The sequence below is a fragment of the Lissotriton helveticus genome, chromosome 4_1 (assembly GCF_964261635.1).
Source record: "Lissotriton helveticus chromosome 4_1, aLisHel1.1, whole genome shotgun sequence".
In the NCBI taxonomy this organism is placed as follows: Eukaryota; Metazoa; Chordata; class Amphibia; order Caudata; family Salamandridae; genus Lissotriton; species Lissotriton helveticus.
The window spans coordinates 28125513-28149704 of NC_136063.1; the positions used below are offsets into that span (position 1 = coordinate 28125513).

General features: G+C 49.6%; 1 protein-coding gene across 1 annotated transcript in view; it reads right to left on the reverse strand.

Moving 5' to 3' along the window:
- Window positions 1–239: 239 nt before the first annotated feature.
- Window positions 240–24192, reverse strand: part of LOC144828294 (uncharacterized) — a 124357-nt gene continuing 100404 nt past the window's right edge. The window contains exon 4 of the mRNA XM_078686374.1: window positions 240–690. The gene's annotated coding sequence lies outside the window, so the exon portion shown is untranslated. The remainder of the gene's footprint in view (window positions 691–24192) is intronic.

A 24192-nucleotide genomic window follows, 5' to 3' on the forward strand; every position in this document is an offset into this window, starting at 1 on the left:
ATTTATGAACCAATGTTAAGAGTTATAATTTAATCCACGGTATGGAACTCTGGGGCATATTATCAACAAAAGGCGATACATTATCGCCGCTTTTATCGGGAGAAAACTGCCAATAAAACGGCGATAATGGGCTTCATAATATGACCTTGAGAATTCCCATAGTAGTCCATGTTCACACCAGAACATGGGCTTCTATGGGAATTCTCAAGGGCATATTATCAAGCCCATTATCGCCATTTTATCGGCAGTTTCCTGTCGATAAAAGCGGCGATAATGTATCGCCTTTTGTTGATAATATGCCCCTCTGTTTTCTCAATAACTTAGAACCGTTGACCAGCAACCATTGGAAGCAAGTCACAAACATGTTGGTAGAGTTGTTGTGTGTGATTTGTGGAGCTAAACGCAAAGCATGTCACAACTTTTTACATATTAGTGGGATAATCAGTCTTATGAACTTTATTGGGAATAATTAATTTCAAATTTAGCTGTTGCTGGAAAGGCCCAGATAAGAAAGAATATAACAGAAAAGGTTTTCCTTTCAGCTGCTCTTATTGCTTCCTTTTTGATATTAGATGGTAGAGTCCCACAATTCCAAAGATAGAACAAGTTTCTAGAGTTGAAATGACCACAATCCTTGTTAGTGAAGTCGATTAAAGTCGCTAACTCCAGCTTTTCCCCAGATGGAAATACCTGCAGAAGAAGCACAAGAAAAGTGTTTGTAACTGGGATACAATTAGCTTCATGACAACTCATTTGGGTGAAAACCAACAGCAATGGTGACCACATTTTGGGAAGAAAAATTTGGTGGATGAAATGCAGTTATCTCCACAAGGTTTGGAGTAAGAGGCAGCCTAAAGACATTCTTAAGGAGCAAAATAGCATGCAAATATCTATTCTAGAAAAACATTCCAGCCTTCAAAAACAGATTTTACTACACATTAACACATCCCTAAATCAGCACCGTAGTGTCAGCGAGCAGTAGAGCGCTCTTCAGGGAGAAGCTCAAAAAAGACAATGTGAAGCAGGGATAAAATGTAATAACAATGAGAGTGGAGTGCACAGAATTAGTTAAATATGTTTTTGATGGTGACCACTTGTAGACTGTGTCTTTCTGTGAGTGAGATGGACTCAGCCTGCAGTGTATATCAGAAAGAATGTTCTTTGTAATATGATATACATGGCTTGTTTGGTTGAGGCAAGAACAATCTATCTGTCTGCATACACTTCTAGAGAAGATAAAGGATGCAGGAAGAAGGATCCATGCAAACCTAGACCATCTATTATCACAGTTTAACACATAATGTAGTCTCTATGGTTCAGTTTAGAGAAACAGATGTTACTTTTCCTATAAGTGTACATAGGCTAAATTATTCATAGTTTGTAGCAACATAGCCTCTCTGTTGAGACATCTATTCACATTGAAGGGTGGGTGTGAAAGGTTTCACTGAGAAAGGCATCCCTCTGTAAACATGGTGTTGTCTGAGTGGATAAGCTGTTCAGTGCACTTCAGTTAGACCACCCTTTGTAAGAAATTCTCTGAGCAGAATACACAGTCTGTGAAGAAGCATTGACAGAATAATTAGGCCCTGTGCTACTTTATTTCAGCATGCTATACATTCTGCATAGTATACTTTAATCAAACAGTGATATTATTTCATTCTGTTGCTTGAATGTGAATTTACCTTGAAAAAATAAAAGGCAAGAGGTGTTTGGAAAAATATTAACAGCTGGTTTACTGAAACGCAGCAGTCAGGAGAGCAGGTGACATAGTCGGAGTCTGAAGGCTTTCTCAAAGCACATTGGTTTTGGCAATCATTTTTTTTAAACTCTTTTTATAGAACAATGCTCATCATACTTGACATAGGGAGGATAAAACACATTGGCTTATTAAAGTTGAAGATATCATCTGAGGGCAACATAACAGCTCAGCATATGTTAATGGCAGTCATCGTTGGCACTTTTACGGGTAAACACCACTCACAGAAAGAGGAGGCATGACATCCCTTCAACATTCCTCATCTGGCGCTGGGTTTCAGCCATCATTCTATACATTAGATGAAGCGTCATAAAGTGATTTCTTTGTACATTCCTTTAAAGATAGAAATCTGGACCTAGTCACAGGGCCATAAATCTGGTCATCTGATAAGAAGTGCAGGTTGTTCTCGATTTTGCATGGACACAATGTGGGGCCAGTGGGTACGTGTCCAGATGTGTGGCATGGGGAACATGTTACCCCAATGATGAAGCATGACTCCAACCAGGTTGGTGTGTGAGGGGTTTATAAACAAAGCTTTGTATGCCCAGCTGAGTAAGCTCAATTCAAAAGTGACTTGGGAGACCAACTAACTTCCCACCATCTTCACACAGTGGGCCAGTCCAATTTTGTTTTCGCAATTACATTTCTGGGGAAGGGACTCACCCCTAAAAACCCTCTCCATTGATTATCCCGAACATGTTATCACTGCATGTAGCGTGCATGCTGTATTCTGAGTGGTTGACTGTTCCTAACTTAGGTCCTCATTATGATGGCAGTCGGAATTTCATCCGACTGCCATCCTGTCAGGAACTGGACTGCCCTTTTAGCTGTCAGCGGTCCTGCCTTCATTATTAGGATTCAAGGCAGACACAATCTGTATTTTTTATATTGCGGCGTATTCTGTGGGCTGCAGCACACATTGCAATACAAAAAAATGTCAAACATCCCTGCACTGTGTGGCAGGCACCATGCAGATGTTTATAGGGGCATTATAGGTGACCCCAAGGGCACATTGCGGAGGTCCAGGACAAAAGGGGGGCCCGCAATGGGCCCCCACGTCAATTTCTGGCTGCTTTTTCATGGCAGGTTACCCATCATCAAACAGTCAGTGGAAACTGACATTGCAATCCCTGAGCAGGCACTGCCAACATTGTAGGGATTACAATCCATCCGTTGGCTGGTCTTGCATGGTTCGATGGTGTTAGTGCCTCCACCGATGGCCTGATGGTTGCTGTCCCAATGCCATCATAATGAGGCCCTTAGTGTAGCATCTGACTTTATTGTGTTTTGGTAAAGCGGGTCTCCTCCAGACAAAAGTGTTTTATTGGAAGCAATCTCCTAAAACCATTGTGGTGACGTTGCCTATCTGAGGGATTGATGTGGATTTCCTGTTTACGCGTTTGTCTAAGGGTTATGTGTCACCCCACCTGTGATCTGTCAATCAGTTGCTTCAGGCCTACGTCCCAGGGGCTTTCTGACCATGTATTTCTGACTCAAGGTTGATGGAGAGGTCCTATCGTATGGATTCAACAATAGTGATGCGAGTTCAGTGTTATATGTGCATCTATCATGGCGTTCCTCAACATTGTATTTTTCAATATTAACCTTCCCCCAGTTGAATTTTCAACTACATCATTTGCCTCACACTTCATGACAGTCACATTATTTGTGGTTCGGTATGTTTCTGTTTTGTCTGTTACTACCTCCCTATTTGGTTTCATTCGACCTAATTTGAGGACTGTTTTTTTACGGAGGTCCGCGCCTGGACCGTGCCCAGCGCCAGAACCACTGGCCTCCACACCACCCAGGACTACCGCTACGATGCCAACACCCTCATCGCTATCAACCATGGACGAACCTTCAGCTGCTACAAAGCCACCCCCAAGCGCACCCACGGACCCTTCTCCTGCCGGAACTGCAGCTTCTCCTGTATCAACGACGCCGATGCACCCACAGCAACGCAACCTAACCGACTGCGTCCCCACTCCGCACGCAAGCATGCCGTCGAACTCTGGGACCTACTCACCACCACATCTCCAGACGTGGCCTTCTTGACCGAGACCTGGATGAACGAAGCCTCCGTCCCAGACATCGCAGTGGCCATCCCCGGCGGATACAAGATCTCCCGCAGAGACCGCACCAACGGAGTCGGAGGAGGTATCGCCATAATCCACAAGAACACCATCAAGGTCTCCACAAGCACAGACAACACTCTCACCACCACCGAACACATGCATTTCAAGATCCACACGGACCCCAAGACCACCCTCAGAGGCTCTTTCGTCTACAGACCACCCGGCCCACGTCCCCAATTCTGCAACTCCAATCTTCGACTTCATCAACACGCATGCACTGACCTCCACCGACTACATCCTGCTGGGCGATCTGAACTACCATCTGGAAAACAACAATGACATAAACTCCTCCACCCTGGTCGACAACCTAGTCACCCTCAGACTGAAACAGATCGTCACAACCCCGACCCACATCGCCGGCCACACGCTTGATGCCGTCTTCTCTTCCAGCCCACACGTTGCCTTCAGCCATGCTTCCGAGCTCACCTGGACCGACCACCACTGCATCCACTTCACCTTCCAGAAACCCGTCACACACCATCGCACCCCACAGATCCCCCGCCGACGCTGGGGCAAAGTAACCAAGGACCTACTAGAAACACATCTTGCACTCAACCCACCGCCCAGCCCCACTGACCCCGAGGATGGGGCCCGCACCCTCAGACTCTGGATGGAAGACTGCTCCAACACCTTAGCACCAGTGAGACAACCCACCGACAGAGACACAGCCAGAGAGCCAGCTTGTTCACCCCGGAGCTCCTGGCCTCCAAGCGCACCTGCCAGAAACGTGAAAACATCTGGCTCAGCGTTAGAATACCCGCCAACCGCGCCGCCCACAAAGACACCATTCGCAACCATCACCACCTCATCAGGACCACCAAAAGTGCCTCATTCAAAGACTGCCTCGACAACAACACCCACAACAGCAAAGAGCTCATCAACATCGTGAAAGAACTCTCCAATCCTAGCTCCTGCACCACCTTCACAAGCCCTGTGCGACACCCTCGCTGCCTTCTTCCACTGCAAGATTACCGACATCCACAACAGCTTCAACCCCCGGCTGAACCCTACTGACCCCCCCACGACAAACACTCCAAACCCCACTGACCACGATCTTCTGACCACATGGACCAATGTGAGCACCATCCACTCAGGCTCCCCGTCTGATCCTCTTCCCCACCACATCGTCAACAAAGTCGACAGCCTAATCGCACCCCACCTGCATAACATCATCAACCTCTCCTTCGAGACCGCTACCTTCCCTTAGAGCTGGAAGCACGCCGAGATCAACGCCCTACTAAAGAAACCCAAGGCGGACCCGAGTGACCTTAAGAATTTCCGGCCCATCTCCCTGCTCCCATTCCCAGCGAAAGTCATAGAAAAGATCATCAACACCCAGCTCACCCGCTACCTAGAAGACAACAGCATCCTGGACCCTCCCAGTCAGGCTTCCGCAGCAACCACAGCACCGAGACCGCCCTCATCGCCGCCACAGACAACATCAGAATCCTACTCGACAACGGCAAGACAGCAGCCCTCATCCTCCTGGAACTCTCTACCGCCTTCGACACCGTCTACCACCACACACTACGCACACGCCTCCACGACGCAGGGATCTGAGACAAGGCCCTGGATTGGATAACCTCCTTCCTCTCTGACAGAACCCAGAGAGCCCGCCTCCCCCCGGTCCAATCCGCAACCTCCAAAACCATTTGCGGCATCCCGCAGGGATCCTCCCTCAGCCCAACGCTGTTCAACGTCTACATGGCTCCCCTCGCTCGCATCACCAGACTACATAATCTCCTGCGCTGACGACACCCAGCTGATCCTCTCCCTAACCAAGGACCCCCTCACCGCCAAATCCAACCTGCACCAGGGAATGAAGGCCGTTGCTGATTGGATGTAGGCTAGCTGGCTCAAGCTGAACATGGACAAGACGGAGATCCTCATCCTTGGGCCCAACCCCTCAGCGTGGGATGATTCCTGGTGGCCAACATCACTGGGAACCCCCCTGGCACCAACCAACCGCGCACGCAACCTAGAAGTCATCCTCGACTCAAAGCTCAGCATGACCAACCAAGTCAACGCAGTCTTCTCCTCCTGCTTCCAAACCCCCCGTATGCTCCGCAAGATCTACAGATGGATCCCGGCGGACACACGAAAAACCGTCACCCACACCTTCGTCAGCAGTCAACTCGACTACGGAAATGCCCCCTACGCCAGAGCCCCGCCCAAACTGTTTTCACCACTAGCCCGCCTAATCCTAGACGTCCCACGCCGAGACCTCATCACCCCCCCACCTGAGAGAACTGCACTGGCTCCCTGCCGACAAAAGAATCACATTCAAACTCATGATCCACGCACACAAGGCACTCCACAAGACCGGCCCAGCCTATCTCAACAGCCGACTCTCCTTCTACGCCCCCAACAGGAAACTCTGCTCCGCCGACCTGTCCCTAGCCACCATCCCGCGCATCCACAGTACCGCTTCCGGGGGCAGTTCCTTCTCCCACCGCGCCGCCAAGACCTGGAACACCCTCCCCCTCCACCTACGACAGACAGCAGACCTCCCGGCCTTCAGAAGACTGCTCAAGACCTGGCTCTTCGACCACTAGCTGCAGCTCCTCCCCCCCCCAGCGCCTTGAGACCCTAGCGGGTAAGTAGTGTGCTTTACAAATCCCCTGATTGATTGATTGATTGAGAGGTAAACCCAAAATTTCAGGAATTCCACACAAACCAGCAGAACAATGATAATCCAAAGTAATGATGTGCACATTCTGGTCAACCCCCGGGGTAGCCAGGAAAACAAAGTGACATACCAGTCCTTCTCAGGGGCACCTCCTTCCTTCATGTCAGCTTGTAGATGTATCAGTATAATCAGTATATGTTGGACTTGATGACTATGATGGAGGATGGGGTATGTGCCAAGACATGTGTGTCCTTCTGTACATGTATCCCTGGAAATTACATGATCTACATGCATCATCTACTGATGTTGCATCACCATGAAGCAATTGACTCTAAGTTCTTCCTTGATAGCATTTAGGCTGAGCTCAGTATTGTTGATCATCTTCAGAAATGCCCAACTGGTTATCTGCAACTAGTAGGCGTTTGCTGTTGTTGGCACGGTGAAGAAGCGTTTGGACTCTTCTGTGCCTACTTGAGTATCAGAAATCAGTTGAAATTCTTCGAGAATGTCCTTGTACTGAGCCTGGCTAAAATAATCAGCAGTTTTTTTTTCTTGAGCCTGAGTGCTCTGGGGTAGGTCTCATACCACATAATGTGTACTACTACGCTATCGGGTTCTACTCTACTAGGTTGTATCTTGGCCCCAATCTTACATAGTGATAGGGACAGTTTGCTTTTTTGGGGGCTATTTCTCAGACTAAATATAATCTGTCTGCAACCATGACATGAGGTATTAGCAAGCAAACATAGCACGACCTAGCCAACATCTGGGCACCCTCAGTGGATATGTGCTGGAATCATGTGTTGTGCAAGAGAGCGCTGTGTAGTGCATGTGGAAAACTAGTGTTTTGTTCAGTGTAAGTGAGATAGGAAAGGTCCCTACCCAAGCACTGTAGAAATGTTGAGGTAGGCTCCATACGACTAGGCAGATTTCTTGCTATGGATGGATGCTTTCACACCCATGCTAAGTATATAATATGGTGTACAAAGGTACACTAATACATACCTTTTGGAATATTGCAGGTCTTGGAATGGTGTCTGGGGGAGTCTTCTGTAGCTTGCTGATATCCGGGGGTGTCTTTATTTGCCACAGTGTGAAGTTCGAGTAGTTGCGCTACACGGATTCCGCGAAGCTGCAGAAAAACTCTGCGAGCTACACGAAGTTCAGCGATCGTGCAGAGTTGCTTATTCTGCCCGGTCGCGATGCGTTTTTTCTTTTCGGGAACCATATTACATGTTTGGGGAAGCTTTTTGTGTGCTCGGGGGAAATATCACACAAACCTCACCACACGGTTGCCAATGGGCACGGCCATCTTGTTTTTCACTCTTTGCTATGGTTCTGGGCCTGTTTTACTATCCTCCTTATATCTTTTCAATCCTTTGTTTCCATAAACTTTTTTTAGATCTTTTTTATTTATTATCTATTCCTCCCTGTGTTGAAGGTGGTTCTGACAATAGGGGGCACCTGTTTTTTTCGCATTTTTGAGCACCTAATTGTTGAGCTTTTACTGTGAGGGAGCCTCATAATCTGGGATTCACACACAGTGAACTCATAATGAAGGAGACTGCATGGAGATTTTACTGGTGTCCCCCCTGGCTTGACTAGGTCACTGCGCAGCTGCTGGAGTATGGGGCATCAGGCTGGTTACATGCAGACACATGTGTACATGCATGTGCACACGTGTAGTGGCTGCGCAGGGGAGATTCCTAGTGTGCGCAGTCCAGGAGCAGCTACAAATTGAAGGGTGTGGCAGGACTTATGGGAATTGGGTGGTGACATGGAATAGGCTTTAAACACTGGAAAGAAACATGCCAGGGAAATTCAGTGTGTTTTACTGTATTTTCACTACATTATTCCCCTATGGGAATGTGGAGCCCATGGGTAGAGATTCCAGACATGCACTAAAGTCCATTGTAGCGAATGTGAAAAAAAGTATTCTGCAGAGTCTAAAGTCATATTTGTACTGCTTTTGGGTCGTCCAGAAATGTCATATTTCTCTGACTCCCTGGCTGTGATCTGGCCCTGGCAGGTTATATTAATGACCTTTCTTCCCAGAGCGAAGATCTTCCCTCCAAGGAGAATAGATAGGTGTAGCTACAAGCCAATCCATCAACTGCTGTTGCTGGGTGCCAGGCACCAAGCTGAACCAAGGTGAAGGCAGCACTGGGGAAGGGGGCCATGTGGCCAGAGACACTGGACGACTTCATTTTGAACAACACAGAGGTTGGACAAGAAGGAGGGAGCAAGGGCAGGGAAGTGATGTGTCGCTATTTGATAGGACACACGGAGACTTCCTGCCAGCCCCCTACTCAACTTTTAAAAAGTACTTGAACAGTAAGAGAAGCTCTCTGGTGTGTGGTCTGCAGAGGCCGAAGGTGCTGGGGCCTGGCGCAATGGGCGGTTGGAAGGAGCACCCCCTGACTGTCCCAGGAATCTGAACAGTGCAAGGAGATGAGTCCAGGACCAGTGAGCAGCCGCCTGGTCCACTGCGCAAGGAGAAGAGTGGCGCAGGAGAGGAGACAGGCTTAAGGCTGGCACAGGGAGCTAGTGAAGACAGCTCCCTGCAGAATGGTACCATCTTGGAGACCCCAAGGGCAAAGGAGAGCACTCCCAGTGGCTGGGGGGTGCCACCAGGAGCAAGAAGACCCAAAAATGGAGAAGATCGTACCCCCAGGGGCTGAGATATGGCCCCTGGAAGGTAGGCGACCTATGACCTTTCGAGAGACCAGAGATGAAGCACGTGGGGCTCTGCTGCCGGTCTGTAATAGGCCCCCGGGGTGGGTCAGGTCCCGGGGGCTGCCCCCCAAAGAAGTAAACGATTCAGAAAAGGGGGGTGGTGATGAACAGAGTGTCTGAATTAAGCAGACCACTCTTACCCAGTCCAAAGATCAGGGCTTGATCCATCACCGTTATTTAGCTCACTGCCCCATCCCAGCTCAGTATCTGGCTATATGCAAATTAGTCTGTCCCTGGCCCAGTGCATCATGGGAACAGGGCAGACCAAACTACCAAGCCAATTCTTCACCAGAAAGGAGACAAGCTACCGCGGACCGGTTTCTGGCATTTCAGCCTCGTCTGCCCGGCTTGCTTGAATCCTGATGGAGCAGTGAGCAAGGGACTCATGTCTGAGTATACCCTGCCACACCTATAGTGGCCAAAAACGATTCAGAAAAGGGGGGTGGTGATGAACAGAGTGTCTGAATTAAGCAGACCACTCTTACCCAGTCCAAAGATCAGGGCTTGATCCATCACTGTTATTTAGCTCACTGCCCCATCCCAGCTCAGAACCTGGCTATATGCAAATTAGTCTGTCCCTGGCCCAGTGCATCATGGGAACAGGGCAGACCAAACTACCAAGCCGATTCTTCACCAGAAAGGAGACAAGCTACCGGGGACCGGTTTCTGGCATTTCAGCCTCGTCGGCCCGGCTTGCTTGAATCCTGATGGAGCAGTGAGCAAGGGACTCATGTCTGAGTATACCCTGCCCCACCTATAGTGGCCGAAAACGATTCAGAAAAGGGGGGTGGTGATGAACAGAGTGTCTGAATTAAGCAACCACTCTTACCCAGTCCAAAGATAAGGGCTTGATCCATCACCGTTAATTAGCTCACTGCCCCATCCCAGCTCAGAACCTGGCTATATGCAAATTAGTCTGTCCCTGGCCCAGTGCATCATGGGAACAGGGCAGACCAAACTACCAAGCCAATTCTTCACCAGAAAGGAGACAAGCTACCGGGGACCGGTTTCTGGCATTTCAGCCTCGTCGGCCCGGCTTGCTTGAATCCTGATGGAGCAGTGAGCAAGGGACTCATGTCTGAGTATACCCTGCCACACCTATAGTGGCCAAAAACGATTCAGAAAAGGGGGGTGGTGATGAACAGAGTGTCTGAATTAAGCAGACCACTCTTACCCAGTCCAAAGATCAGGGCTTGATCCATCACCGTTATTTAGCTCACTGCCCCATCCCAGCTCAGAATCTGGCTATATGCAAATTAGTCTGTCCCTGGCCCAGTGCATCATGGGAACAGGGCAGACCAAACTACCAAGCCAATTCTTCACCAGAAAGGAGACAAGCTACCGCGGACCGGTTTCTGGCATTTCAGCCTCGTCGGCCCGGCTTGCTTGAATCCTGATGGAGCAGTGAGCAAGGGACTCATGTCTGAGTATACCCTGCCACACCTATAGTGGCCAAAAACGATTCAGAAAAGGGGGGTGGTGATGAACAGAGTGTCTGAATTAAGCAGACCACTCTTACCCAGTCCAAAGATCAGGGCTTGATCCATCACCGTTATTTAGCTCACTGCCCCATCCCAGCTCAGAACCTGGCTATATGCAAATTAGTCTGTCCCTGGCCCAGTGCATCATGGGAACAGGGCAGACCAAACTAACAAGCCGATTCTTCACCAGAAAGGAGACAAGCTACCGGGGACCGGTTTCTGGCATTTCAGCCTCGTCGGCCCGGCTTGCTTGAATCCTGATGGAGCAGTGAGCAAGGGACTCATGTCTGAGTATACCCTGCCCCACCTATAGTGGCCGAAAACGATTCAGAAAAGGGGGGTGGTGATGAACAGAGTGTCTGAATTAAGCAGACCACTCTTACCCAGTCCAAAGATAAGGGCTTGATCCATCACCGTTAATTAGCTCACTGCCCCATCCCAGCTCAGAACCTGGCTATATGCAAATTAGTCTGTCCCTGGCCCAGTGCATCATGGGAACAGGGCAGACCAAACTACCAAGCCAATTCTTCACCAGAAAGGAGACAAGCTACCGGGGACCGGTTTCTGGCATTTCAGCCTCGTCGGCCCGGCTTGCTTGAATCCTGATGGAGCAGTGAGCAAGGGACTCATGTCTGAGTATACCCTGCCACACCTATAGTGGCCAAAAACGATTCAGAAAAGGGGGGTGGTGATGAACAGAGTGTCTGAATTAAGCAGACCACTCTTACCCAGTCCAAAGATCAAGGCTTGATCCATCACCGTTATTTAGCTCACTGCCCCATCCCAGCTCAGAACCTGGCTATATGCAAATTAGTCTGTCCCTGGCCCAGTGCATCATGGGAACAGGGCAGACCAAACTACCAAGCCAATTCTTCACCAGAAAGGAGACAAGCTACCGGGGACCGGTTTCTGGCATTTCAGCCTCGTCGGCCCGGCTTGCTTGAATCCTGATGGAGCAGTGAGCAAGGGACTCATGTCTGAGTATACCCTGCCACACCTATAGTGGCCAAAAACGATTCAGAAAAGGGGGGTGGTGATGAACAGAGTGTCTGAATTAAGCAGACCACTCTTACCCAGTCCAAAGATCAGGGCTTGATCCATCACCGTTATTTAGCTCACTGCCCCATCCCAGCTCAGAAACTGGCTATATGCAAATTAGTCTGTCCCTGGCCCAGTGCATCATGGGAACAGGGCAGACCAAACTACCAAGCCAATTCTTCACCAGAAAGGAGACAAGCTACCGGGGACCGGTTTCTGGCATTTCAGCCTCGTCGGCCCGGCTTGCTTGAATCCTGATGGAGCAGTGAGCAAGGGACTCATGTCTGAGTATACCCTGCCACACCTATAGTGGCCAAAAACGATTCAGAAAAGGGGGGTGGTGATGAACAGAGTGTCTGAATTAAGCAGACCACTCTTACCCAGTCCAAAGATCAGGGCTTGATCCATCACCGTTATTTAGCTCACTGCCCCATCCCAGCTCAGAAACTGGCTATATGCAAATTAGTCTGTCCCTGGCCCAGTGCATCATGGGAACAGGGCAGACCAAACTACCAAGCCAATTCTTCACCAGAAAGGAGACAAGCTACCGGGGACCGGTTTCTGGCATTTCAGCCTCGTCGGCCCGGCTTGCTTGAATCCTGATGGAGCAGTGAGCAAGGGACTCATGTCTGAGTATACCCTGCCACACCTATAGTGGCCAAAAACGATTCAGAAAAGGGGGGTGGTGATGAACAGAGTGTCTGAATTAAGCAGACCACTCTTACCCAGTCCAAAGATCAGGGCTTGATCCATCACCGTTATTTAGCTCACTGCCCCATCCCAGCTCAGAACCTGGCTATATGCAAATTAGTCTGTCCCTGGCCCAGTGCATCATGGGAACAGGGCAGACACAACTACCAAGCCAATTCTTCACCAGAAAGGAGACAAGCTACCGGGGACCGGTTTCTGGCATTTCAGCCTCGTCAGCCCGGCTTGCTTGAATCCTGATGGAGCAGTGAGCAAGGGACTCATGTCTGAGTATACCCTGCCACACCTATAGTGGCCAAAAACGATTCAGAAAAGGGGGGTGGTGATGAACAGAGTGTCTGAATTAAGCAGACCACTCTTACCCAGTCCAAAGATCAGGGCTTGATCCATCACCGTTATTTAGCTCACTGCCCCATCCCAGCTCAGAACCTGGCTATATGCAAATTGGTCTGTCCCTGGCCCAGTGCATCATGGGAATAGGGCAGACCAAACTACCAAGCCAATTCTTCACCAGAAAGGAGACAAGCTACCGGGGACCGGTTTCTGGCATTTCAGCCTTGTCGGCCCGGCTTGCTTGAATCCTGATGGAGCAGTGAGCAAGGGACTCATGTCTGAGTATACCCTGCCACACCTATAGTGGCCAAAAACGATTCAGAAAAGGGGGGTGGTGGTGATGAACAGAGTGTCTGAATTAAGCAGACCACTCTTACCCAGTCCAAAGATCAGGGCTTGATCCATCACCGTTATTTAGCTCACTGCCCCATCCCAGCTCAGAACCTGGCTATATGCAAATTAGTCTGTCCCTGGCCCAGTGCATCATGGGAACAGGGCAGACCAAACTACCAAGCCAATTCTTCACCAGAAAGGAGACAAGCTACCGGGGACCGGTTTCTGGCATTTCAGCCTCGTCAGCCCGGCTTGCTTGAATCCTGATGGAGCAGTGAGCAAGGGACTCATGTCTGAGTATACCCTGCCACACCTATAGTGGCCAAAAACGATTCAGAAAAGGGGGGTGGTGATGACCAGAGTGTCTGAATTAAGCAGACCACTCTTACCCAGTCCAAAGATCAGGGCTTGATCCATCACCGTTATTTAGCTCACTGCCCCATCCCAGCTCAGAACCTGGCTATATGCAAATTACTCTGTCCCTGGCCCAGTGCATCATGGGAACAGGGCAGACCAAACTACCATGCCAATTCTTCACCGGAAAGGAGACAAGCTACCGGGGACCGGTTTCTGGCATTTCAGCCTCGTCGGCCCGGCTTGCTTGAATCCTGATGGAGCAGTGAGCAAGGGACTCATGTCTGAGTATACCCTGCCACACCTATAGTGGCCAAAAACGATTCAGAAAAGGGGGGTGGTGGTGATGAACAGAGTGTCTGAATTAAGCAGACCACTCTTACCCAGTCCAAAGAACAGGGCTTGATCCATCACCGTTATTTAGCTCACTGCCCCATCCCAGCTCAGAACCTGGCTATATGCAAATTGGTCTGTCCCTGGCCCAGTGCATCATGGGAACAGGGCAGACCAAACTACCAAGCCAATTCTTCACCAGAAAGGAGACAAGCTACCGGGGACCGGTTTCTGGCATTTCAGCCTCGTCGGCCCGGCTTGCTTGAATCCTGATGGAGCAGTGAGCAAGGGACTCATGTCTGAGTATACCCTGCCACACCTATAGTGGCCAAAAACGATTCAGAAAAGGGGGGTGGTGGTGATGAACAGAGTGTCTGAATTAAGCAGACCACTCTTACCCAGTCCAAAGATCAGGGCTTGATCCATCACCGTTATTTAGCTCACTGCCCCATCCCAGCTCAGAACCTGGCTATATGCAAATTAGTCTGTCCCTGGCCCAGTGCATCATGGGAACAGGGCAGACCAAACTACCAAGCCAATTCTTCACCAGAAAGGAGACAAGCTACCGGGGACCGGTTTCTGGCATTTCAGCCTCGTCAGCCCGGCTTGCTTGAATCCTGATGGAGCAGTGAGCAAGGGACTCATGTCTGAGTATACCCTGCCACACCTATAGTGGCCAAAAACGATTCAGAAAAGGGGGGTGGTGATGAACAGAGTGTCTGAATTAAGCAGACCACTCTTACCCAGTCCAAAGATCAGGGCTTGATCCATCACCGTTATTTAGCTCACTGCCCCATCCCAGCTCAGAACCTGGCTATATGCAAATTAGTCTGTCCCTGGCCCAGTGCATCATGGGAACAGGGCAGACCAAACTACCATGCCAATTCTTCACCAGAAAGGAGACAAGCTACCGGGGACCGGTTTCTGGCATTTCAGCCTCGTCGGCCCGGCTTGCTTGAATCCTGATGGAGCAGTGAGCAAGGGACTCATGTCTGAGTATACCCTGCCACACCTATAGTGGCCAAAAACGATTCAGAAAAGGGGGGTGGTGGTGATGAACAGAGTGTCTGAATTAAGCAGACCACTCTTACCCAGTCCAAAGATCAGGGCTTGATCCATCACCCTTATTTAGCTCACTTCCCCATCCCAGCTCAGAACCTGGCTATATGCAAATTAGTCTGTCCCTGGCCCAGTGCATCATGGGAACAGGGCAGACCAAACTACCAAGCCAATTCTTCACCAGAAAGGAGACAAGCTACCGGGGACCGGTTTCTGGCATTTCAGCCTCGTCGGCCCGGCTTGCTTGAATCCTGATGGAGCAGTGAGAAAGGGACTCATGTCTGAGTATACCCTGCCACACCTATAGTGGCCAAAAACGATTCAGAAAAGGGGGGTGGTGATGTTCATCACCACCCCCTTTTCTGAATCATTTTGTCCACCATAAGCGTGGAAGGGTATACTCAGATGTGAGTCCCTTGCTCATTGCACCATCAGGATTCAAGCAAGCCGGGCCAACGACGCCTGAAATGGCAGAAACCGGTCCCCGGAAGCTTGTTTCCTTCCCAGTATAAGAATTGGCTTGGTAGTTTGGTTTGCCCTGTTCCCATCATGCACTAGGACAGGAACAGACTAATTTGCATATAGCCAAGTTCTGAGCTGGGATGGTGCAGTGAGCTAAAAAACGGTGATGGATCAAGCCCTGATCTTTGGACTTATAAGAGTGGTCTGCTTAATTCAGGCACTCTGTTCATCACCACCCCCTTTTCTGAATCATTTTGTCCACCATAAGCGTGGAAGGGTATACTCAGATGTGAGTCCCTTGCTCATTGCACCATCAGGATTCAAGCAAGCCGGGCCGACGACGCCTGAAATGGCAGAAACCGGTCCCCGGAAGCTTGTTTCCTTCCCAGTATAAGAATTGGCTTGGTAGTTTGGTTTGCCCTGTTCCCATCATGCACTAGGACAGGAACAGACTAATTTGCATATAGACAAGTTCTGAGCTGGGATGGTGCAGTGAGCCAAAAAATGGTGATGGATCAAGCCCTGATCTTTGGACTGGGTAAGAGTGGTCTGCTTAATTCAGGCACTCTGTTCATCACCACCCCCTTTTCTGAATCATTTTGTCCACCATAAGCGTGGAAGGGTATACTCAGATGTGAGTCCCTTGCTCATTGCACCATCAGGATTCAAGCAAGCCGGGCCGACGACGCCTGAAATGGCAGAAACCGGTCCCCGGAAGCTTGTTTCCTTCCCAGTATAAGAATTGGCTTGGTAGTTTGGTTTGCCCTGTTCCCATCATGCACTAGGACAGGAACAGACTAATTTGCATATAGCCAAGTTCTGAGCTGGGATGGTGCAGTGAGCTAAAAAACGGTGATGGATCAAGCCCTGATCTTTGGACTGGGTAAGAGTGGTCTGCTTAATTCAGGCACTCTGTTCATCACCACCCCCTTTTCTGAATCATTTTGTCCACCATAAGCGTAGAAGGGTATACTCAGATGTGAGTCCCTTGCTCATTGCACCATCAGGATTCAAGCAAGCCGGGCCGACGACGCCTGAAATGGCAGAAACCGGTCCCCGGAAGCTTGTTTCCTTCCCAGTATAAGAATTGGCTTGGTAGTTTGGTTTGCCCTGTTCCCATCATGCACTAGGACAGGAACAGACTAATTTGCATATAGCCAAGTTCTGAGCTGGGATGGTGCAGTGAGCTAAAAAACGGTGATGGATCAAGCCCTGATCTTTGGACTGGGTAAGAGTGGTCTGCTTAATTCAGGCACTCTGTTCATCACCACCCCCTTTTCTGAATCATTTTGTCCACCATAAGCGTGGAAGGGTATACTCAGATGTGAGTCCCTTGCTCATTGCACCATCAGGATTCAAGCAAGCCGGGCCGACGACGCCTGAAATGGCAGAAACCGGTCCCCGGAAGCTTGTTTCCTTCCCAGTATAAGAATTGGCTTGGTAGTTTGGTTTGCCCTGTTCCCATCATGCACTAGGACAGGAACAGACTAATTTGCATATAGCCAAGTTCTGAGCTGGGATGGTGCAGTGAGCTAAAAAACGGTGATGGATCAAGCCCTGATCTTTGGACTGGGTAAGAGTGGTCTGCTTAATTCAGGCACTCTGTTCATCACCACCCCCTTTTCTGAATCATTTTGTCCACCATAAGCGTGGAAGGGTATACTCAGATGTGAGTCCCTTGCTCATTGCACCATCAGGATTCAAGCAAGCCGGGCCGACGACGCCTGAAATGGCAGAAACCGGCCCCGGAAGCTTGTTTCCTTCCCAGTATAAGAATTGGCTTGGTAGTTTGGTTTGCCCTGTTCCCATCATGCACTAGGACAGGAACAGACTAATTTGCATATAGCCAAGTTCTGAGCTGGGATGGTGCAGTGAGCTAAAAAACGGTGATGGATCAAGCCCTGATCTTTGGACTGGGTAAGAGTGGTCTGCTTAATTCAGGCACTCTGTTCATCACCACCCCCTTTTCTGAATCATTTTGTCCACCATAAGCGTGGAAGGGTATACTCAGATGTGAGTCCCTTGCTCATTGCACCATCAGGATTCAAGCAAGCCGGGCCGACGATGCCTGAAATGGCAGAAACCGCTCCCCGGAAGCTTGTTTCCTTCCCAGTATAAGAATTGGCTTGGTAGTTTGGTTTGTCCTGTTCCCATCATGCACTAGGACAGGAACAGACTAATTTGCATGTAGCCAAGTTCTGAGCTGGGATGGTGCAGTGAGCTAAAAAACGGTGATGGATCAAGCCCTGATCTTTGGACTGGGTAAGAGTGGTCTGCTTAATTCAGGTACTCTGTTCATCACCACCCCCTTTTCTGAATCATTTTGTCCACCATAAGCGTGGAAGGGTATACTCAGATGTGAGTCCCTTGCTCATTGCACCATCAGGATTCAAGCAAGCCGGGCCGACGACGCCTGAAATGGCAGAAACCGGTCCCCGGAAGCTTGTTTCTTTCCCAGTATAAGAATTGGCTTGGTAGTTTGGTTTGCCTTGTTCCCATCATGCACTAGGACAGGAACAGACTAATTTGCATATAGCCAAGTTCTGAGCAGGGATGGTGCAGTGAGCTAAAAACGGTGATGGATCAAGCCCTGATCTTTGGACTGGGTAAGAGTGGTCTGCTTAATTCAGGCACTCTGTTCATCACCACCCCCTTTTCTGAATCATTTTGTCCACCATAAGCGTGGAAGGGTATACTCAGATGTGAGTCCCTTGCTCATTGCACCATCAGGATTCAAGCAAGCCGGGCCGACGACGCCTGAAATGGCAGAAACCGGTCCCCGGAAGCTTGTTTCCTTCCCAGTATAAGAATTGGCTTGGTAGTTTGGTTTGCCCTGTTCCCATCATGCACTAGGACAGGAACAGACTAATTTGCATATAGCCAAGTTCTGAGCTGGGATGGTGCAGTGAGCTAAAAAACGGTGATGGATCAAGCCCTGATCTTTGGACTGGGTAAGAGTGGTCTGCTTAATTCAGGCACTCTGTTCATCACCACCCCCTTTTCTGAATCATTTTGTCCACCATAAGCGTGGAAGGATATACTCAGATGTGAGTCCCTTGCTCATTGCACCATCAGGATTCAAGCAAGCCGGGCCGACGACGCCTGAAATGGCAGAAACCGGTCCCCGGAAGCTTGTTTCCTTCCCAGTATAAGAATTGGCTTGGTAGTTTGGTTTGCCCTGTTCCCATCATGCACTAGGACAGGAACAGACTAATTTGCATATAGCCAAGTTCTGAGCTGGGATGGTGCAGTGAGCTAAAAAACGGTGATGGATCAAGCCCTGATCTTTGGACTGGGTAAGAGTGGTCTGCTTAATTCAGGCACTCTGTTCATCACCACCCCCTTTTCTGAATCATTTTGTCCACCATAAGCGTGGAAGGGTATACTCAGATGTGAGTCCCTTGCTCATTGCACCATCAGGATTCAAGCAAGCCGGGCCGACGACGCCTGAAATGGCAGAAACCGGTCCCCGGAAGCTTGTTTCCTTCCCAGTATAAGAATTGGCTTGGTAGTTTGGTTTGCCCTGTTCCCATCATGCACTAGGACAGGAACAGACTAATTTGCATATAGCCAAGTTCTGAGCTGGGATGGTGCAGTGAGCTAAAAAACGGTGATGGATCAAGCCCTGATCTTTGGACTGGGTAAGAGTGGTCTGCTTAATTCAGGCACTCTGTTCATCACCTCCCCCTTTTCTGAATCATTTTGTCCACCATAAGCGTGGAAGGGTATACTCAGATGTGAGTCCCTTGCTCATTGCACCATCAGGATTCAAGCAAGCCGGGCCGACGACGCCTGAAATGGCAGAAACCGGTCCCCGGAAGCTTGTTTCCTTCCCAGTATAAGAATTGGCTTGGTAGTTTGGTTTGCCCTGTTCCCATCATGCACTAGGACAGGAACAGACTAATTTGCATATAGCCAAGTTCTGAGCTGGGATGGTGCAGTGAGCTAAAAAACGGTGATGGATCAAGCCCTGATCTTTCGACTGGGTAAGAGTGGTCTACTTAATTCAGGCACTCTGTTCATCACCACCCCCTTTTCTGAATCATTTTGTCCACCATAAGCGTGGAAGGGTATACTCAGATGTGAGTCCCTTGCTCATTGCACCATCAGGATTCAAGCAAGCCGGGCCGACGACGCCTGAAATGGCAGAAACCGGTCCCCGGAAGCTTGTTTCCTTCCCAGTATAAGAATTGGCTTGGTAGTTTGGTTTGCCCTGTTCCCATCATGCACTAGGACAGGAACAGACTAATTTGCATATAGCCAAGTTCTGAGCTGGGATGGTGCAGTGAGCTAAAAAACGGTGATGGATCAAGCCCTGATCTTTGCACTGGGTAAGAGTGGTCTGCTTAATTCAGGCACTCTGTTCATCACCACCCCCTTTTCTGAATCATTTTGTCCACCATAAGCGTGGAAGGGTATACTCAGATGTGAGTCCCTTGCTCATTGCACCATCAGGATTCAAGCAAGCCGGGCCGACGACGCCTGAAATGGCAGAAACCGGTCCCCGGAAGCTTGTTTCCTTCCCAGTATAAGAATTGGCTTGGTAGTTTGGTTTGCCCTGTTCCCATCATGCACTAGGACAGGAACAGACTAATTTGCATATAGCCAAGTTCTGAGCTGGGATGGTGCAGTGAGCTAAAAAACGGTGATGGATCAAGCCCTGATCTTTGGACTGGGTAAGAGTGGTCTGCTTAATTCAGGCACTCTGTTCATCACCACCCCCTTTTCTGAATCATTTTGTCCACCATAAGCGTGGAAGGGTATACTCAGATGTAAGTCCCTTGCTCATTGCACCATCAGGATTCAGGCAAGCCGGGCCGACGACGCCTGAAATGGCAGAAACCGGTCCCCGGAAGCTTGTTTCCTTCCCAGTATAAGAATTGGCTTGGTAGTTTGGTTTGCCCTGTTCCCATCATGCACTAGGACAGGAACAGACTAATTTGCATATAGCCAAGTTCTGAGCTGGGATGGTGCAGTGAGCTAAAAAACGGTGATGGATCAAGCCCTGATCTTTGGACTGGGTAAGAGTGGTCTGCTTAATTCAGGCACTCTGTTCATCACCACCCCCTTTTCTGAATCACCCCAAAGAAGTAAAGCCAGGGTGCGCCATCGCGCACCCCTTGAAGCTGCCCCCGCGGGAGCCAGGAGCCCACCCTGGCCCCCGCTGAACACTAAGCCGGATAGCGCCATCACGCTCCCCTTGAAGAGTTTCAGGTGGAGGGGCCGGGAGCCCAACTCCGGGCCCTGTGGGGGAGGCGAGGTGGGAGGTGGCGTCGCGCTCCCCAGCGAAGAGGACTGGATGGGTTCTCGTGGTCCGAGACCCCATCCCTGGGCCCCGAAGTCAAGTCGGGAAGTGCTGTCGCGCTCCATGTGGAAATGCCCAACAGGGGCCCAGGAGACCACCCTGGCCCCCACCGAAGGTAGAGGAGGGGGGAGCGCCATCGCACCCCCGAAGATATCCAGGGGCCTGGGACCCCATCCCGGACGAGGAGGAAGAGGCTGGGGAGTGCCGCCGCACTCCCCGAGGTCCCGACGGGACTGCTGGAGTCGAAGTGCTTGGCTGGCTCCCGTGGCAGCACAGAAGAGTATTGGCCGTGCGGGGAGCCAGTTGGGGTAGCTGAGGGTGGACTCCCCAGGCAGCCCTCCAACCCAGAGGCAAGTGGGGGTCCCACGTGGGACCTGGACCACAAAAACGGGCATAGTGGCTGGGGGTGGGCTCCCCAAGCTGCATGTACTCACCTGGAGGTCCGGGTGGGACCGGGCCCCCCACCAAGGCCGGAGAATACGGAAAAGCTGCCAGCAGATAGGCGGTGGCTCTCCCCAGCAACACGGGAGAGCCGCAAATCCCATAGTCAGCAGCAGCAGCTTGAAGCGCCCCATAATGCCTTGCAAGGCATGGGGAATTGATTGTTTTTGGTGTTTTGGTGGCCCCCATAGGAGAGAGGTCTCCCTTAAGTGTGAAAAGGTGCTGGGGTGCTGCTGGAGAAGCGCAGTCTCGCCCCCAGCACAAAGGTAAATCCCACCCTAAGTTTCTTGAGGATTTAAAAAGAATAACCCCTCAACGGCTCGGCGAAGATTGCATCACCTCCTAGGCTGGAACTACAGCTGGGGGTGCATTAAGAAGTGTATCAACGAGTGCAGGGCTGAGTTGGAGATGTCTTGAAGAAGGGCAATCCCTGGAGGTGAAATGGTGTAATTAAATTGAAATGCATATACTAATGGTTATTTATTTCAGAGGGACTGAATTTCACGTTTATAAAGTGATGAAATAAGCAAAGTGGGGTTGTGTTGTCAGTCAGGGGGTCGGGCTGTATATGTTTAATCCTGTGATCATCTGTCATGCCCTTAGGGGCTGTAATTGCCATGCATTTTTAATGAGATGCAAATTTTATGAGTACTATCATTCTACAGTGGTGCTTAAACATGTATTCTTGCTGCTGCTGTTAGGTGAGGAACAACCCAGACTGTTAGCCCTTAAGATGTAGAGGTGCTAACTTTATGGTCAGTACGAGATGCTCAGTCATGGTTATGTGTCACCAAGGCAAGTGTACACATTTTTAATGCTGGTTAACGTAATGGGGCGGGTCGCCACTGGGATGGTGCCAGTGCGCAGGGCAAATGCCCCAGGTTTTAACCACTAACTGCATTGGGGACAAGATCATGTGCATACATGGGAGTGGTGGTACTAGACCCCACCACCCTGAGGGACTGGTGGAGATGTCATGCAATGTCATAAAGTAATTCCAACAGCTTATGTATATTTGTAAATTGGTTCATAGTATTGAGAAGTGTGTGTGTGTAATAAATGTACTCTTACTTTTATAAAGCAAAGTACAGACTGGACAATCAATTATTGGGTGTTATTTTTGCGCACCTGCAAATGGCGATTACTAGCCCACACCAACTCCCGTGAGTAAGCCTCAGACTGCTCTGTAACGCTACCCTCTGAGAGTCAGGCGCTACAATTGGGTGTGTGGTTCCCAGTGAAGGACAAATGTAGTCATGTTATTTCTGCAGGCCTCACAGATGCTGCCTCGTTTTCCAACACTCCATATTCCTGATTCTATATTTTGCATTTTCCTACTTTTTGTGCATTTTTAACTGCGTTTTTCACTCTTTTTCTATTACTTGCTGTTTTAATTTCTTTTTCTTACTTTCTTAATTCCTACCATTTCTATTCTGCCCCAGCCTCCCCAGAACCATGGCAAAGGGCCAGGGGAAGAGGGCTAGGGGCAGACTCTAAGTCGGATTGAGAGCCGCAACTGCCTTCCTTGTAGTAGGCGGCTCCCACATAGGGTGCAGTCCCCATCTTGTAAGGTGGAGGTGGCCGCACTGTTTCGCTTTCATCCAGCGCCACCTCCCCTTAACCCTGGAGGCAGGCGGCAGGCCTGGGTCCGGGTAAGGCTCCGAGAGAAACACTGGCGGTGGCCAAGGGTGCGCCGGGCAGTGTGTCACTGCTCTGGGGTCTGGCCCACCCCTAACCAATTCATGCACTGGTGGTCTGATATTCTGGACCAGGAGCAGGCCCTGCTGGACCTGCTAGGTGTTGAGGTCCTAGGGCTTGGTGAGTAACTATTTATATTGTCCGGTGCGGCTTTTGGTGCATATTCCAGATCAGCGGTGCAGACAAGTGATCTTAAGGACAGTTTGCCTGACCCTAAAATGGCAGATTTGCGCACCCAATAACAAAAAAAGGTTTATTGCTATGCAGTGTAACTCAAAATGAAAAGGAAGCTCATACACTGCTAGATATAATATTTGGATGAATAGACCTGGTTCCTTGCAGTGTGGTGCCGCCCTTCAAATTTTGCTCCCATAGTGATGCTTATTGCCTGACCCTGTCATGGCGCCTTTAGGACAGAACTGATCACTGTTTAAATGAATCTAGGCTGTTTTGTACGATTTGCCGAATGCGTGTGATGATTTCTGGAAGATCCTTGCTTGTGTTATTACCAAAGGGGATGTAACAGATACACATCTTTGCTTTATGTCAAACTGATCTAATCCTGACAATGTTAAGCTCCTAAATACCATGTATTTTAAATGAAGAGCAAGGCTATGTCATGACAAGTTTCTGTTTGACCCTCTCCTTGGCCAGCATTTTGATAAGAGGGGGGGGTCTATCTTAAAAAACAAAGTCTTGCTTCTGATATGCTTGATTCAACATGGAAAACATTTACCATTGTAGCTCTTGTTGGTCCTTGCCCTATAAGTGAAACAGACGGAGTCAGATCACTCACCTCTCACTAATTGTGCATTTCAGTGATATACTGATGAGTGGATTTACTTAAGTTCAGAGACAGTCTGATATTGGGGGCATCAATCAGTTATATAGGGCTCCATTCCCATCAGCCTTTTACCTGTATTTTCTCTTGTGAAGAAGACCTGCGGTGAGAAGGTACATATCCTTCCAATTCAACCTCGCTAAAATGGCTGAAGCGTGAAACCCTCTCAGCAACTGGGTTCTAGGAGATGATGTAACCTGGAGGGCAGTAGCTGACAAGTTACTGCCTGGGAAAGACTTACCATGACACTCCCGCCTGCACCATCCCCTAATTATCCTTGAGGCAGTAGTACCCTTACTCGACCCAGAGGGCCTGGAGCGCAGACACTGGTTCCTTACAATATGTACAAACAGACATTAGCTTTCAGTACCATAGGGTAAAATATAGAAAATGGACTGACCCAGCACCCCCCAGAGAAGAAGAAGGACTCTTGCTGGAAACTAAAAAGGGAAATAGGACTTCCAGCACATAAGCAGAAGCTTACTAAACTAAGTGTCGGTCTTCTTGGAACTGTACAAATTGCTCCCTTTTTCACACCCACATCAAAACT